General features: G+C 41.5%; 1 long non-coding RNA gene across 2 annotated transcripts in view; it reads right to left on the reverse strand.

The window, feature by feature from the left end:
* Window positions 1–16,498: 16,498 nt before the first annotated feature.
* The window catches only part of LOC138755757 (uncharacterized), a 141,473-nt gene continuing 139,422 nt past the window's right edge, over window positions 16,499–18,549 (reverse strand). For both annotated transcript variants that reach the window (XR_011352548.1, XR_011352547.1), the window contains one exon: window positions 16,499–17,323. This is a non-coding gene — a long non-coding RNA (uncharacterized lncRNA). The remainder of the gene's footprint in view (window positions 17,324–18,549) is intronic.

The raw sequence follows: 18,549 nt of genomic DNA on the forward strand, positions 1-18,549 counted from the left end.
CGTGGCCCTTTGTTCCAGCCTCCCCTGCCCTCAGAGGTAAAAGTCTGTTTATGTCTAGTCTATCTATTCCTTTTCTAATTTTTAAATACCTCCATCAAGTCCCCTCTCAGTCGTCTACGATCCAATGAATAATCGCCCATTGTAAATTGTTCCTGCTATGGTGAATGGAGTAGTCAGTGATATATGAAAGAAAATAGTTGCAGTGAAATAAGTGGGGGAGTGGGCCTGATGGGAATACTCTGAGATCTGGCAATAGGCTAGAAAAAGGATGAAGAAAATCTGCAGTTATAACTTCATATAATAAACATAGCACATCCTTTACCAGGGTAAATGAAAAAAAAGATTGCAATCCCTGAACATGTAACTTCCCCATTAGAGTCATAATGCAGGACTTCCGGCCAGGTATCCATGCCCATTCAAATTACTCACAACTGCCTGCATTTAGTTCACTTCTCTCTGAACTTCTATCCAAGTACCTGCCTAAATGTCTTTTAATAATCAAAATTGCAGCTGGTTCAACAGCCTCCTCTGGCAGCTCATTTCAATGCAGTAAAATCCTTGTTATCTGGAATTCAATCAACTGGCAAACCCAGGCAACATGGCAAGAAAATAAATAAATAAATCCAATTTTTTAATTAATAAACATTTAAAAAGGTAAAAGTAAATGCTCTCCAAAGCAGTACATAACTCCTTGATGAAGATGGGAGCAAACATTCAACCAGCGGAGCCCCCCGGTCTTGCCCCACCTTCAGCAGCTGTTTGAATAAAGTTTCAATAAAGTTGTGTTTGAATAAAATAGCAGTGCCCAGGATGAAGAACCGGCCGATGCCACTCGCAGCTGGGACAACTCTCCCAAAGTGTCTCCCTATCCCTGCTTAGTAAATCTTTATGTCTATTAGTATATTATTAAGTATATTAGCAAGGTTTATCTGTAAATTTGGGGGAGGGGGTTAATTATGATGTCAGCACAGTTAGTGTGCCTATTAGTGCAATGCAGTTACAGCGCCAGTGACCAAGGTTCGAATTTAAATTTTGTAAGATACGGAAATTACCTGATTAAGGTGAAATTTTAAGGACTACAATATTGATTTTTTTGCAAATTACTATACTCTTTGGACTGACATATGTCTTTTAAACTGTTTATTCTTAATGCAGGTGTATTAATGAGGCATTTCAAGAATGTATCTCAGGCAAATGGAAAATACTTACATCCAGCATCTGCAACTCCAGTAGGTGCCAGATACTGGGGTTTTTTACTGCATACCCACCACCCTCTGTGAATAAAGGATGCCCCTCATGTCACTTTTAAATCTTCCCCTCTCACTTTAAATTCATATCCCCTGGTTTTGGACTCCCTTATCCCAGGGAAATAGACATAATCATTCACCTTGTCCTTGCCCCCTCATGATTTCATACATCTGCACTTCTCAACCTACTGCAGTCCAGGGAAAAAAGTTTCAGTCCATCCAGCCATTCCTTGTAAATGAAGCCTTCCAGTCCCGGCAACAGCCTTGAGATTTTTTTTCTGCACCTTTTCCAGCTCAATTACATCCTTCCTCTAGCTGGACACCAGAACTGCCCATGATCCCCTAAATGTTGTTGCACCAACATCTTGTACAGCTGTCATGCTATCTTGTCTCAGTGGTACATGGTTGCATGAGGTGAAAGAGACAGGAAAGATGAATCGGGTTGCTGTCTACATGAATGAAAAATGATACAGCATTGATGTAAATTTTCTCTGGGCCTCATCCCCTGTATTTGTTCAGTTAATTGATGGACGTGATCATCTTGAGCAGTGGTTTTCCAACTTTTTCTTTCCACTCACATACCACCTTAAGTAATCCCTAAGCCATAGGTGCTCTGTGATTAGTAAGGGGTCACTTAAGATAGCGTGTGAATGAGAAAACAAAGCTCTAGACCCAATTGTTACTGAAATATTTTGCTTGAGAAAAATTGTCATTGGCCCGTTCCCTTTGGAGTCATGAAACCGTGCACATAACAAGTCCATTAGGTACAATTAAAATTGGTTTGCAAGCTTTCTCTTTCCACCCACATACCATCTTAAGTAATCCCTTAGTAATCACAGAGCACCGATGACATAGGGATTACTTAAAGTAATATGTGAGTGAAAAAAAAAAGTTTGCAAGTTACTGATCTAGAGCAATCATTCTCAACTTATTTTGGATAGAGCCCCCTTTGGACTCCACTCAAAGTTTATGGGCCCCTTGCCCCCTTGCAGGCAAGTTTAGTTGGTTTCTTCCATACTTCTATCCTACCAAGTACATAAAAAAAATGTTTAAAATATTTTATAATCTCAGCCTGTGGTCCCCCTTAAATGTGCTGTGGCCCCTGTTGAGAATGGCCCATCCCTAGTTGTCCTTGAGAAGATAGTGTGAGCCACCTTTTTGAACCATTGTGTCACCAACCTGACAATTTACATGTTCTTGTAGATTTTGGGGTTCCATATAGCTAATATAAAGGAATATCCTGGCATGTCAGAATCAGAATCAGAATTTATTTTCATGAACATGTCACGAAATTTGTTGTTTTGCGGAAGCGTCACAGTGCAACTGTTCATCTAAACTACATTTCAAAGCAAATAAATTAGTGCAAGAAAAGGAAAAAGACAAAGTGAGGGGCAGAGCTGTCCTTGTGCCACTAAGGGCATGTCTTCAGGCTCCTCTACCTTTTTCCCGATGGTAGCAGAGTGAAGAAGGCACGGCCTGGGTGGCGGGGGTCTTTGAGGATAGGCGCTGCATTCTTAAGACATGGCCTCTTGTAGATGTCCTTGACGGAGTGAAGACTGGTGCCCGTGATGTCGCGGGCTGAGTTAACAATCTTCTGGGTTTTTTTTCCTGTCCTGACCATTAGCACTTCCATACCAGATAGTGATGCAACCAGCCAGAATGCTCTCCACGGTACACTTGCAGAAGTTTTTGAGAGCCTTTGGTGACATCCAAAATCCCCTCAAATCTCCTCACAAGTTGCTGATAGGTTTAACTGAGCGGGAAAGTGAAAGTAGGTGCTTCTCATTTTATAAAGTAGGTTCATACCCACATATGAAACAAAGCAATTGTCAGCTAATAATCATGCCCTTATCTTCATATCCGGTGACACTAATATAGTAGTCCAGCTGGTAGTACTTGACACACTTTCAAGGTCATCAAGATTTCAAAGCTCGAATTTCCCAGGGTCATCTGTTTACCCTCTACTTAATTTCTGCATTCAAACATTTGCTAGTTATAATAGCTTGCTTTTCCTGAACTTTCAATGCGGGCAGATGCTGTTGACATCCTCAGTGAGTCAGTTAGTTCTTGTGGGGAATGTGAATGCCATTAAGTGTACTCAAGCATGACAAGTAACCAAGGTACCAGCTGAGACTGTCCTTTCATAAGTGGCAGTATGAGAAATGAGATTCGAATCTCCACAGGGAGTATCCTTCATGCACATATTAACATATTATTAATCATATGGTTTTAAAACCTTGCCATATTCTTTGCTTTCCTCCACCAGGAGCAGAACTAAGCAATAATTCATCCAAACTTTTCAACATACACTGCATGAACTCAACATTGTTTGGTCGTGGGCTTGACTGGTTATATTGAATACTAAAATTGCTTGCTGAATTTTTCAACACTGCACTAATCCAATCTTTAATTTATTAATCAAGGTAAATTAAAGCAGAATATTTGAGTTGAGGCACAGATAATCTATAGTTTGTCTGAATAGCAGTACAGGCTCAAGAAGCTGAATGGTAAACTTCTGTTCTATGAATGAGTGCGTAGTCATGTTGAAAACTGTCGAGAGCAAATAAATGGACAGTGTTTTCAGCGTGGCCAACCATTGGAGGTTTTCAATCTCTTGGGGTCTTAAAGTGCTCCTCAGAGGGAACCTCAGTTTACTATCTAATTTCAAGATGTTGAAAGCAGTCCCTCAAGTTTCAGTCTGTGTCACATCTTCTGGTCCTTGGTGAAGGGCTTAAAGCCACCACCATACAAATCTGCCCACCTCCCTCTGAACAACACCTCAGCCTCACACAGTAAATCGCTTGAATTCCCAAGCAGATCTCAGCATTCATATCATCGCTCCAATACCCTACCACATCTGATCGTGCCTCTCTGGGTGAGCTATTGAAAGGCAACTTGTTCATGCAAAGAGTTTAATATATTCTCTTCTAATACCAGTTTTGTCAGAACAGTTGTGATTTTAAAAGATAGGAGCATGAGCTGAAAAGAAGGCCAATGTTTTATACCTTTTAGAAATGATGTCAATCTTCCAGTACAGAACTTCATCTGCTTCGAGTAAGTATCCCTAAATTAGCATGGGCTCAAGTTATTTTCCACTCAACAAAAAATGTGTTCATGGATAAAATCCAAATAACTGGTGGGAAGATCAATTTAGAGAATGGATTCATAAGTCTAAACAGAGATGGGAATCGGACTTAAATGTAAGTATTGATGAGCAAAATTGGTCTGATTTATGTAAAGGCAATAAATGTAAGGTATAGATTAGGTACAATGCAATTTTTTGTGTCATAGGACCATAGAACATTACAGCAAAATAGGCAATTCGACCCTTCTAGTCTGTGCTGACCAATAAAATGAGCTAGTCCCACTGACATACTCTCATTTCATAACCCTCTAGACCTTTCCTATCCATATATTTTTAAAACTCCAGATTGAATCTGCATTCACTACATCAGATGGCAGCTCTTTCCACACTCCTACCACTCTCTGAGTGAAAAACTTTCCCCTCGTGTTCCCCTTATACCTCTCCCATTTCAGCTTAAATCTATGACCTCTCATATTTATCTCCCCCAATTTAAGTGGAAACATCCTATTCACATCTACTTCATAATCTTATAAATGTCGATCAAGTCTCCCCTCATTCTTCTTTGTTCCACAGAGTATAGTCCTAATCTATTTAATCTTTCCCAGTAATTCAACTCCTGAAAACCCGACAACCTCTTAGTAAATCTTCTCTGCACTCTTTCAATCTTATTGATATCTTTTCTGCTGCTGGGCAACCAGAACTGCACATAATATTCCAAGTGTGGTCTCACCAATGGCTTGAATAACTTCAATTTAACATTCCAACTTCGATACTCAATACTTTGATTTATGAAGGCCAAGATGTCAAAAGTTTTCTTTACAACCCTGTCCACATGCAACGTCACCTTCAGGGAACAATGTATATGTATTCCCAGATCTCTTTGCTCCTCCACATTCTCAATGGCCTAGCATTTATTGTGTACATCCTACCCTGATTCGCTCTTCCAAAGTGTAACACCTCACACTTATCTGCATTAAATTCCATTTTGTGGCCCAATTTCCCAGATGGTCCAGATCCCTCTGCAAGCTTTGAAAATCTTCCTTACAGTCCATTATACATATTATCTTTGTGTTATCAGCAAAGTTGCTGATCCAATTTAGCATGTTATCATCTAGGTCATTTATATAGATAACAAACAATAATCGTCCCAACACAGATCCTTCAGGCACTCTACTCAATAAAAGAACTCCAGTCTGAGAAGCAACCATCCACCACCACTCTATTTTTTTCCACCAAACCAATTTCGAATCCAGTTTGCAACCTCTCTATGGATTCCTAGTATCCTAACCTTCTGAACCATGTGGAACCTTGTCAAACACTTTACTAAAGTCCATATAAACAACATCCACAGCCTTTTCCTCATCAGCCTTCTTGGTAACTTCCACAATATTTGTTAAACATGATCTATCATGTATAAATCCATGTTGCCTGTCCTTAATCAGCTGATGATGGTCCAAATATCTATATATCTCTCAGAAATCTTTCATATAATTTACATATGAATGTTCTGGTAAACTTGTACCTCTCACTTTCTTCATTTTAAATTGGTCACAGTGTTTGAGCTCCTGAAAGAAAACAGACACACGCTGAGAGCACTTCAGTTTATACAAATCTTTATTACAAAATCCTAAGCTGATTTCAAACTACAATATGCAAGGCATCCCAATTATACTTATCAACGTCTGGACTGGCCTCAACTGCCAAAGTGAGGCAACGACTGCACACTTGTAGTAGGTTGTCAGGGCGCCGGTAGCAGCTTCTCCTCCTCCCCCGACCGGGACGTTGGTTGGACTCTAGAAGTTCTTCTTCTTACTGAGAGACGTTTCCACCCCTCAGAGAGTCTCAAACTTCAGCAGCGGGACCATGGCTTATATTACCCAAAAATTGTTTACTCATAGCCCATCACCCTGAATAAATGGTTTACTTATCTTCAAGGTCTCCTGACAGTCTGCGACCAACAAAAGACAACTGCATCTCTGGGCCCCATGGTGAAATTTAGATTATGGCGGCTTCATACATTATTCTCCAAGTAGATTACTGATACTTAAACTTGTAGAAGCAAAAGCATGGTCTAAATCCTCCATTACATTCCACCCCTTGGTCGCAGTCTGTCACTTACGAGACCTAACAAGCATTCGAGTACAAAAGGAGCAAAAAAGAGAAACCAAAACTACAATAATCACAAAAATAAGCAATAATGCAAGCATCCAACGGCGAATATTGTGGCCCAATTCCCCCAAATGTACCAGTTAACCATGAAAAAGGATTCAGACTATCCTTGTGGGCCACAATACCCAGACACTGAAGCTCACGAACAGATTTTGAAACATGCTTAACAATATCAGATATATTAGTAGATACATCGGGCCGTGTCCCCCACGGGAAACTCCCTCGGAGCGTCCTCAACATTACAAATCCAATTGTTGCCATCAAAGCAGCTGTTAAGCCAGATCAGCAGGAATGCAAGACGGAGGACCTGGAACAAAGAAGTCTGACATATGTCACTCACGATGCAATAAGCGTTCAGTATTTAAACAAACTAAACCATTCTGTCCCTCAATAGCTACCCACCGAGTGTTACCCTGGGCAGGTGCCACTATTTCCCCTTTTATAGGAGGACCATTACCTGGTGGTGCCACCCATACCTTTTGTCCGGCATTCTCTAGCTCGGGAATGGGGGGCAATGACTGTTTTTCCTCTGGAATAGGCTGTAGTTCAGAAGTCGGTGAAAAGGCGTACCTCCCTTTAAAGGGCAATGTTTCAAATTGTCGACCACCTGCTGCACCACATGGCACCACCCCTTCAGGGTCCCCAGTGGGGTTAATAAACAAATTTGTTCCTTCAGTAAGCCACTCATTCGTTCAACTAACCTGGGAGCCTGCGGGTAATAAGGAATATGGTGAACTCATAAGATACTGTTGTCAGTTGCCCAATCACAGGTTGCCTTCCCGGAGAAGTGCGAGCCATTATCAGACTGAATTTCCTCTGGTACATCATAACGAGAAATTAAATGGTTTAGTCCTTGGATAGTGTTAGTTTGGTCTGCTGTCTTGGTGGGAAAAGCAAAAACCAGGCCCGAAAAGGTGTCAACCATTACTAGGACGTAACGTTTACCCATACAGTCTGACACGGCAACCTGTTCTCCAGCATGCCACTGAATTCCAAGGAAAATAATCGTCTGGGATGGGCCCTGCACCTTGGCGGGGTTAATGGCCCATCTTCTTTGCATCAGGGTATCTTGGACACTCTCCATACCTTCCTGTACCATCTCTTCCGTGGCCCCTTGGATCATCACATCATCAATATAATGATGAATCGAGTGAGAAGGTGTTACTGGCACCGCCTCCAAATCACGGGCAATTAGGCTGTGGCAAATAGTGGGAGAGTTTACATAACCCTGAGGGAGGCGAGTGAAGGTATACTGGCGCCCCTTCCAGGTAAAGGCGAACTGATCCTGTGAGACCTCAGCTATAAGAATACTGAAGAAGGCGTTAGCGAGATCAATGACAGCATACCATGTTCCTGAGTTCCCAGTAGCAATGTTTTCAATAAGGATGACAATGTCCGGAACTGCCGAAGCAAGTGGTGGGGCATGTTTGTTCAAGAAACGATAATCAACTGTCATTCTCCAGGAGCCATCCGGCTTCTGGACTGGCCAAACAGGGCTATTAAAGGGTGACGTTGCAGGCCTCACTACCCCTTCTTCTTGCATAGCATCGATGGTGGCAATAATCTCTTCCTGCCCTCCAGGGAGGAGATATTATGGAATGCATACTGGTTTCGGGGGGAGGCAGGCACCATCTCAGGATCCCACTTAGCCTGACCCACCACTAGTCTTTTTGTAATAGTCCGAATTCCAAATGCAAATCCCCCTTGGCTAGTATTAAGGGCCGTACCAGCCAACATATTGATACCCAGGATACACTCGTCAGTGGCAGCCACCAGGGCATGTAACCATACAGGGGAAGGGCCATCACCCACCATGGCGCGGACTTTTATTTCCTTCGCCAGGGTGATCGCTGCTCCCATCCCCTCTATTCGGAATGTCGGTCCAGTCCAGAGGTCAGGGTTACCAGGGATCACCGAGTGCTCCACAAGGCCAAATATTGGCGTTCGTTACCCCCACCCTAATGGATTGTTAATGGTATGTAGGGCCGCGGGTCCCCGTGTATCCACCGTATCTCAATGGAGTAGACATGGGAATCCTGCCTGCACCCTCATGCCTTAGTAGGGTTTGGGGGTTTCCAGGATCACATGCTACTATTATCCATAAGAGCCTTTTTAACCATTTGTTGTATCTCATCACGGATAACTGGAGCAGGAGAAGCTAGCTCAGTGGGAGCAGCAGTGGGAGCAGAGGGCACAGCTGGGCCAGGAGGACTCAACAGCTGGGAATGATGTTCCCCTGCCTTCCTCTTATAAAGGGCATAAAGAACCATGGTAGGTTTCCCATCAATATCACTTTTAGGTACGCCTAACTTTAACAAGGTTAGAAAAAGGTCCTTTCTTGTCGGTCCGTTATTACCAGCAGCTCCTCTCTTTTCATCCTGCTTGTCTGATTTAACCTGGGTTGTACGTGAGTGGATTTTACCTCCCAACTCTAATTCTCGAAACCCAGATAAGGCGTGCACCACCTCAGACACAGGGTGCCCAATTAGCAGACTAGTTACGGACAGAACCAGTCCCCGTACAGTGGGTTGGGCGGAACGAACTAATCAGGTATACATTCCAGCAGTGAACATCTCTTCGTCAGGGATCCCCCCATGTACCCACAGCCTCAAACGCCCTGCATACAAGGCAGCGGCCAGGGCCTGTGGATGAATTACTGCTATACCCTCCTCTCGGGTGCCCAATTTTTCTGCAAATGTAAATCTCAATCTACTGGTGACGGGTATACTCTAACAGGTCATCCCCTAGACTGGCAAGTAAGTAATCCACTACTTCTACCATGTAGCTCAGCACTGACCCGGATATCAGTAGTCAATGTTCCTAATCCCAACAATTCCTCAGGGGTCAAATATACATTACCACCTCCTTGTTTCCAAACACGCAGGAGCCAGGCCGCCAGAGTTTCTCCCGTCTTTTGCCTAAATCAATCTCCATTGGCGACCAGCTCTTTTATAGAGAAGTCATGTATCGTTGACTGCTCCCGACCCCTGTTCCCACTTTGGCCCACAACGCCCTCTACCCAGTGGACGGGAGGCCAGCCCATAGAGGGGGGGCCATAGAGCATAAGCAGGGGTTCGGGTACCTTCCGCTGGGTCTGCTTAGGAGGCTGGGGCATCTATCCCTTCAATCTCTACAATTACATCATACCCCTTTCCATCTCCATCTGTTTGGAAAGTCCGCTACCTTACGGGGTGGGCGTGAACAGTGGGTGGAGAGGGGAGTACGTCAGGTACATGCCGAGGGGTATCTGCATTATTACCATTGTCTTCATACCAGATATTCCCGTCCCAATCATCAATTACATCAGGATCGTTGCCATTCCTTATCATGGCACGAATACGACGTGGATCGGGTTCTACTCCATGCTTTTCCTTATCTGCACAGAGCTGCTGTTAGAGTTTAATATTATGGCAGATCATTTGGACATGCTTATCCTCCCATTCTTTGGCTAGGTCCTGACTGATGCAAACAATCTCGCTCATCATGGATCAGCATTGTCGCATGGCTTCTATCTCCTCCTCTAGTTGCTCTCTCTTGCGCTGGGATTCTACTTCTCACTGAACTAATACTGCTTCACGCTGAACGGAGCGGCATAAGGCTGTGGCAAGCAGCCAAAAACTGTCCATCAGCTTCCCCTTTTTATCAGGAAATTTACTTTCTCGAAGGAGAGTGGCAATCCGCTCTCCCAGAGGCGCACTTGATGGATCTAACCTCTCATCCCAACTAATGGGTGGTCCTAACAAAGACAGGGTATTGGCCAACATGCCAAACCCATCGTCTTTGGAAGTCCATCCTGGAATCAAGAACTGCACAGGGCTCACCTCTTTCTTTCAGCGAAACATCTCGAGACCAATCCTGCTGACTACACCAATTGTTCTGGTAAACTTGTACCTCTCACTTTGTTCGTTTTAGATTGGTCACAGTGTTTGAGCTACTGAAAGAAAACAGAGACACACGCCGAGAGCACTTCAGTTTATACAAATCTTTATTACAAAATCCTAAGCTGATTTCAAACTACAATATGCAAGCCCTTCCCAATTATACTTATCAATGCCTGGACTGGCCCCAACTGCCGAAGCGAGGCAACGACCGCACACTTGTAGTAGGTTGTCAGGGCGCTGGTAGCAGTTTCTCCACCTCCCCCGACTGGAACGTTGGTTGGACTCTAGAAGTTCTTCTTCTTGCTGAGAGACGTTTCCACCCCTCAGAGAGTCTCAAACTTCAGCAGCGGGACCATGGCTTATATTACCCAAAAATTGTTTACTCATAGCCCATCACCCTGAATAAATGGTTTACTTATCTTCAAGGTCTCCTGACAGTCTGCGACCAACAAAAGACAACTGCATCTCTGGGCCCCATGGTGGAATTTATATTCTCAAAGTCCGTTACTGATACTTAAATTTGTAGAAGCAAAAGCATGGTCTAAATCCTCCATTACAATGAATTATATCTCACACCACAAAAATTAATAAGTTAAAGTCAGACTTATCAGATAAATGTTTTAGATGAGGCGATGAGATAGGAATGTCCTTCATTCAACTTAATCCTGTTCCAAAGTGAGACCTTTCTGGGTGGATTTAGGAATTTTTTTTAGAACAGATTATTTGAATTCCATTTCCACAAAACCCAGAATTGTTTTTACTGGGAAATATAATGGGGATAAGACCAAAATTGAAATTATCTAAATATCAAGTTGAATTTGTTAAAATTGCATTTGCAGTGACCAGAAGGTGTATTGCAGTTACTTGGAAGTCTGACTCCCATCTAGGTATGGCACACTGGTACGCAAAAATGCATCACTGTGTTCCCCTTGAGAAAATTAGCTAAGAAATAAGAATGACATCTTTTTGCAAATGTGGAGATTTACAGATCTCAGGTGTAAATCTTTAGTTGAGTTTCTTCCAGTCCTTGAGTCCATGTTAACCTTCTCCAAAGAAGACCGTTTAATAATGAATTGAAATCCATAGAGTGAATGGTGCTTTCCAGCAACCTTTCTTATTTTTCCACTCTTTCTTTCTTTATCTCTTCTCTCACACATTTTTTGGTGTCTTTTGCGTGGGTGGGGGGTGGTTTGGAAGTTACAACCATCATGCATCAAAAATTTGTCTACTTATGTAATTATATTTTTTTATTTTGTACTTGACTACATGTATGGTCAAAAAAAGTTTAATAAAATACTCAAAAACTAAAACAAAAAAAATTCAGAGAATGGATAAGAAGATGTCTCTTATTATGGGAGTATCTAGAATAGAGAACCTCTATTTAAAAGTAGACATCAACCATTTAAAACAGTCATGGAGACATACAGGCATTCAGGGCTAGTCCCATTTGCCTGCATTTTGCCCAAATCTTTCTAAATCCTTCCTATCCATATGCCTGTCCAAATGTCTTTTGAGCATTATAATTGTATCCATTTGTAATGCAGAAAGGGAACTATCGGAGGAATCACAAGGCGGACGACAAGTTAGTGTGAGAAAGATGCGATGAACGTGAGGACTGGCTTTGGAAGGCTAGAGAGAAACAGATTGCTGCAGGTTTAATTGAGTCACCAGCTGCTTCTCCTCCAGAACCACAACTTACTGGATCTTCCAGTCCCCACCTTACTAAGCCTGGCAATATTCCCCAGCCCTGGAAAATTCCGCCCTCAAGCTTTTAAATTCCAATCACTATTAAAATATGGGGGAGATGGTCTTACTTTGACGTTAATAATGACTGAAACTGCCATGGGGATTACATCTTACAAAAGAGTAATGTTCCTGGAAACCATTTTGTGCAAAGTTTCTTGAATCGAAAAGCCTAAGCAATATCCTTCTTAGGAATTTTGACGGAATGTACTTGTATGCAGGGAGAACAGGACCACACGTTGTTATATAACATCGCTCGGTACATTTAAACCACATAACCCAAATAATCAATGGCGTTAATGCAAAAATGTGTAAATCAATATTTTGCAAATTAAGGGAATACTCTATTCATCTAAACTCAATCATGCCTGGTTAAGTTGATAGTTGACATAATAATGGAGATGTAATTCACAGAAGTACTGGAGAAGATCTGCAGGTCACACAGCATCGATAGGAAGTAAAGAGTAACCAACATTCATCAAAGTTTCAGCACAATGATGGCAGGTACCTGACCAACAGGTGGTGGCAGAAGAGGAGAAGAGGGAGGAAAGGGCAGCAGGAAGAGTACAACTATAAGGTAAGACATGGATATTGGTGGGAGGATGGAAGAGAAAAACAAATCTCTATCCTGTTAGCCTGTACTCCTCCCCCTGCCCCTCTGTCCTCCTCTCCTCCCCTTCCCCCACCTCCCATCTTTTTGCTCAAACCTTGACAAAGGGTTCAGGCCTGAAACGTTGGCTACCCTTATAGATGCTGCGTTACCTGCTGAGTTTCTCAGCACTTTTGTGAACAGCGCTACAATCACAGTACCTGCAGACTTTCCTTTTTAATGATATAGGTTTTATGTCGCCGACTGGACTCGCGCCCATTGCCATCCTTAATCGTCTTTGAGAAGGTGATGGTGAGTCACGTTCTGAAATTATTTGCAGTCCATCTGCGAAGGTGTCATTGTGTAGGAAGTTCCAAGATTCAGAAGAAAGAACAATGGAAAAATCATGAGATATTTCACAGTATGAGATTTGGTGGGTAACCTCTAGGTGGTGGGGCTCCATGCACCAACTTCCCCTTTTTTTTCCTCGATATAGCAGTCAAGAAGGAGGTGGAAATTAAGTTTGAATTGCCCACAGAATTCCAGAATAAGCTATTTAAAAATTACCTCATGTAAAGATGTTTAATATTAACTTTGATGTTAACTTCATAACTGAGGGTATGTATGACCTGACACTAATTAGACTACAAGCTATGGTTCTATGGAGCCTATAGTGCAGGAGAGGTTATAGCTGTATGCAGGTTAGCTCAGAAAGAACACACTGTTCCCAGAAAGAACGACACATACCCCAGATGAATGTAGTTAACACTGAGCTTTATTGGGCTCACAGCCTAGATTTTATTCTCAAGATGAGGGGCATGGTCAAAACCCTCTCAGCACTGATTGGTGTGTTTGTGATCCACTTTCCCTGATAGGCCAGTTAAGCTCTTTTGGTTGTGGCCAATTGGAGGATAGCGGTGCGGGCCTTGTGCAGTCTGCTGGGTCGTCGCGTTCGTCCTTCATTTTGTGAGGCCCCGTGGGGGAGCTGCGAAGGGCCCCCATGCTATATTAATTCAGTTTAATATGGAGAATCATTTAACTGATGTTGGTAGTAAACAGATTTTCTCCAACCTCTGTTCATTTGAAAGGAGAATTGGGATGAGATGGATGTCTACACTGCTTTGCCATTTTTTGTTTTGGCAATGAGTTTGTCCTTTAATGGCAGCTCTGAACTAAGCTTGGAGATGACAAATTTGCAGCCCTTTGTGATCTGCAGAAACTTCAGAAGGATCTATGTAATTCAGTCAACATTCATCCTTCAATTAATCATCTTAAGTGTCATTTAGCAATGGCGTCAGCCACTTACCACGGAGTCCTGTAACCCCTGATTCCAATGGATGCACCCGTCATCTCATAATGATTCTAGAAACGTCCGTGGATGGCAACTTTCTGAATAATGAGTTGGAGAAATGAGTTGCCACTGGCCAATTTTGGAGTGGGCTGCCTGTAAACGTGCAGAATTTTAAACTAGACACTGAAGGCTGCATTTTGCAGGCAGTATTGTGCCCAAATTAAGTTGGCACAGAGTAGTCAGGAGCAGGCAATCTCTCACAAGCTCAGTGACATCTGTTACCACCTCCACAGGTTGCAGTAGAAGTGACAGGAGATGCTAAATGTGGCTCCTGCCATGAGAATGTATTTTCAAATGTGATATTATCAGGAGACAATTGTGAAGAAAATTGTGACGCTCCAGGTGCCTTATTGCCAGTAGGGATAGGGAAGGTGTGGTGTTGTCGTTTTAAAAATTGCCTCTTGTCTGAGACCCTGGAGCAGTGGACCGTGTTACAACATCTAGGATTCTCCAGCCAGCATTCAAAATAGCAGACATGCTGACAAAATCTTTGTCTCCTCTATGAACCAAAAATCAGTCCACCTCAGTAAATCAGTATATATGAGTAAATTAGACTGATCTATTCAACTCTCACCTCCTTTCATCATAACCTCTTAAATCTATTTTTGTTCCTTTGTTCTTTATATAACAAATCAAATGAACTTTTATTGCAAGGGGATGTACTTTTATTGCAAGGGGATTGAGAACAAAGTTAGCCAAAAGTTTGTAATTACAATACGGAGTTTGGACAAACAGGGCACAGTTTTGAGCTCCTTCTTCAGGTGGGAAATACTTGCATTGCAGGCAATTTAAAGATGATTCACGAGGTTAATTCCTGAGATGAAAGAGTTGCAAAGGTGGGGCTTTGCTCAAGGTGAACATCAGAGCTTCTGAATTGAATCTGAGAGGATGCTTTCCCACATGAAAGAATGTTTATCTATGATTTGATGGGTGATTCCATTCAAATAGGTGATGAGAAAAAAGACCTTCTCTTAGAGACTTGTCAATCTGGAATGCTCTATCCAGATAGCTGTGGAGATTGAATTATTTATGTATTCAAGACCAAGATAAATTAATCTTTGGCCAATAGGGGAGTTAAAAGTTATGAAAAATGGCATGGAATTAGTTAAGATCTTATTAAAATTGGGCTCAAGGGACTTCTTCTGTTCCTATTTTTTAATGTTCTTATGGCTTTAATTATTTAGTTGTTCCTTAACAACAACCCATACTGTTCTCTCACCTACTCTGAGTGGTAGCAGATTAAACATTCATGTTTTTTTTGGGGGGGTAATATTGTTTCTGATTGGATGTATTCATTTCCATGGTGTACATAGACTTTAAAACAGTAACCTTGATGAATGGCTCAATCCCGAAATGTTGGTGATGTATCTTCTCCTTTGCTACATAAAGACACTGTTTGACCTGCTGAGTTTCTCCAGCATTGGTGTGTTTCTTCACTTAACCACGGTGTCATTTCACTCATCTCTGGGAACTGTTGACCAAGAAGTCCTGCAGGGTTGCTGTATCTGATAGCTAGATTACATTCCAGCTAAACTATCACAGTACAGGTACTCCCCAACTTGCGACCTATGAGACTTATGTCCATCTATACATACGACCAGATTTTTTTTTAAATAAAGAGAATATATAAGACATATGTTGGAGAGAACCTGTAGTCGATTTTAGAAGAGAGATTAAGAGCTGATCAAGGAGATAGTTTTGTACTGGATGATATTGCAATAACTAATAGCCTGAATATGCCTGAGATTGTCTGATCTGGGGAGCTAAGCAGGCTCAGGCCTGGTCAGCACTTAGAGGGGAAACCACTTAGGAACACCAGGTGCTGTAGGTTTCTGTGGTGAGGGGCGCTGGACAAAGTGACGACTCTCTTGTCCGCCTTACGGGAGACAAAAGTTAAAGAAGTTACATTCTAAATGTCGCATTATGTGACAATAATGGAACCTTTACCTTTAATTGTGCCTTGTAGATGATGGAGTGAGCTTGTGGAATAAGAAGTTAGGAAAAAAAGCATTCAAACTACTTTTCAGAAATTAACACATATTTCCAAATTCAACATGGTTGCTTGGTTAATCTCACACAGAGGAAGTAGGAGAGGATGGAATGAAAAAATGCAAACAATTTTTGTCAGTATTTCTGGTGTCAGATTAACCTGTCAAGGAGTTCAATTTGTTACATTGTTGGATGGTCCGAACAGTCTCTTGTGTGAGAAATATTTTGCAGTGAGCAATGATTGAAGTCAAGCTTTATGGCAGTATAAGTAGGAACAGACCTGAAGAATAATTCATGAATCAGTAAAATCTGAGATTCCAAAAGTACAACAGTGCACTCAAGTGGTAGTTAGTCAATCCTTGGTCCTATTTTTAATATTGTACCACAACCCCTTTTCATCAATAATTGAAATAGCACAAGCACATATTACAACCACAGAAAAGATTAGAACTAATCAGAGCTTTATTTTGACTGACGTTTGCAATTTCAATCTGCCAAATCATTCATCATATTAAAAAATTACATTTTTCTGAAATTTGATTAGCACGTCATACCAGCATTTGCACAGAAAGGAAGATAATACTCGATACAGAGTCTATCACATCCCACTCAGGACATTCCACAGTGCTTTGCAGCAACTGATGAACTTGTAAGGATGACCATGGGTAATGCAAAAGCAAAGCTATGAGACATTTCTCAAGGCAAATAACACTGGGCAATGATGAATTTTCTTCCTGAACACTTTTGGGTGTATTTTATGGATTTTGGGCTGATAATCATGAAAATCACCTTAAAATTTTCCTATTCTGTACTTTTTTTATATAACTGATTTTTGTGATTTCCTGTCATATTTTTAACATGCTTCAAGCATAAAAAAATCTATGAAGTGCAACATGAAATTGAAAATTCATTTTCTGCATTTGCACTTGGACGTCTTCCCTACTGATCTTGATGAAGTCAGTAATGAACATGGCGAAAGGATTCACTAGGACATTCTGTCCATGGAAAAGCATTATCAGGGCAACTGGAATCCATCATTGTTAACGGACTCGTTGGACGTTAACACAAGAGGCATCAGATGCCAAGTACAAAGGAAAAGGAGCAGCAAAAAATGTTTAGGTCAGTTGAACGTCATTATGTGATTAACATGCTAAATTCAATAAAAGCTGATTTAATGTTTCTTCAACTTCCTCTGTGATACTGCAAAGCTGAAATCATCTTCATGTTCATCTCGAAGCATAATCCCCAATTGTTTTTCAGGAAGCAAGCCTTTTGAAACAAAAGATGTCCAGTGTAATTTGTGTCACTTCCAACAGTGAATACACCTCAAAATATTTCATTGTCAGTGCTTTGTGACATTCTAAAATACACTATTACCCTCAATATCTTGCTCCAAATATTTCTGAATGTTTCCAGTGGGAAATGGGTTAAATTACCTTGGGAAAATTCTAAGCTTAACTCAGGAGAGCATGACTGGAGCTAAAAGGTAGAATGATATTTAGATGTTTAAATATAAATTATACTTTGCCTTAAATATGTTCAGTAAAAACAGATATTTGAAAACCTTGACAATAGAATCTGAGTTATCTGTAGTTTTAATTAATTTAATTCAGAGATACAGTATGGTAATTGGCCTTTCTGGCCCATGAGCCCCTGCCCCTGAACTGCACCAATCAACTTATTAACCCCATACGCTTTTGGATCAGTGGGTGGAGCATCCAAAGAAACCCACGCAGATACGGGGAAAACTTTCTTTCCACTCACATACCACTTTAAGCAATCCCTTACTAATCACTTATGACATAGGGATTACTTAAGATGGAATGTGAGTTTAGGGGGCAATTTGAAAACCACTGGTTCAGGAGTCATCAGGTGATATTGCAGCTTTATAAATCTCTGGTGAAACCACATTTCGAATATTGTGTTCAGTTCTTATCATCTCATTACAGGAAGGATGTGAAAGCTATAGAGAAGGTGCAGAAGAGATTTACCAGAATTTTGCCTGGATAGGAAAATATATCTTATGAGGCAAGGTTAGCAGAGCTAAGGCTTTTCCCTATGGAGCAAAGAAGGATGAGAGGTGACTTAACAGAGGTCTACAAGATTATGAACAACCAACACCTTTTTCTAAGGGTGCGGTAGCAAACACCAGAGGACATCTGTACAAAGTGAACGGAGGAAAGTTTAGGGGAGACATCAGGAGTATCTTTTTCACACAGAGTTGTGGGGAGTTAGAATGCATTGTCAGCAGTGATGGTGGAAGATGGAACAATAGGGGCATTTAAGAGACTCTTAGACAGGCACATGGATGAAATGAAAATAGAGTGTTATGTGAGCTAGGGAGGGCTTAGATTTTTTTTTAGGTATGTATAGGTTGGCACTACATCATGGGGTGTAGAGCCTGAACTGTGCTGTAATGTTCTATGTTCTAATGTGGATTCCTTAACATTTTACCATAATTGGTTGTTGGCTTCTGGTTGCATTTATTTTATTTT

Source organism: Narcine bancroftii, chromosome 2 (assembly GCF_036971445.1).
Source record: "Narcine bancroftii isolate sNarBan1 chromosome 2, sNarBan1.hap1, whole genome shotgun sequence".
Classification (NCBI taxonomy): domain Eukaryota; kingdom Metazoa; phylum Chordata; class Chondrichthyes; order Torpediniformes; family Narcinidae; genus Narcine; species Narcine bancroftii.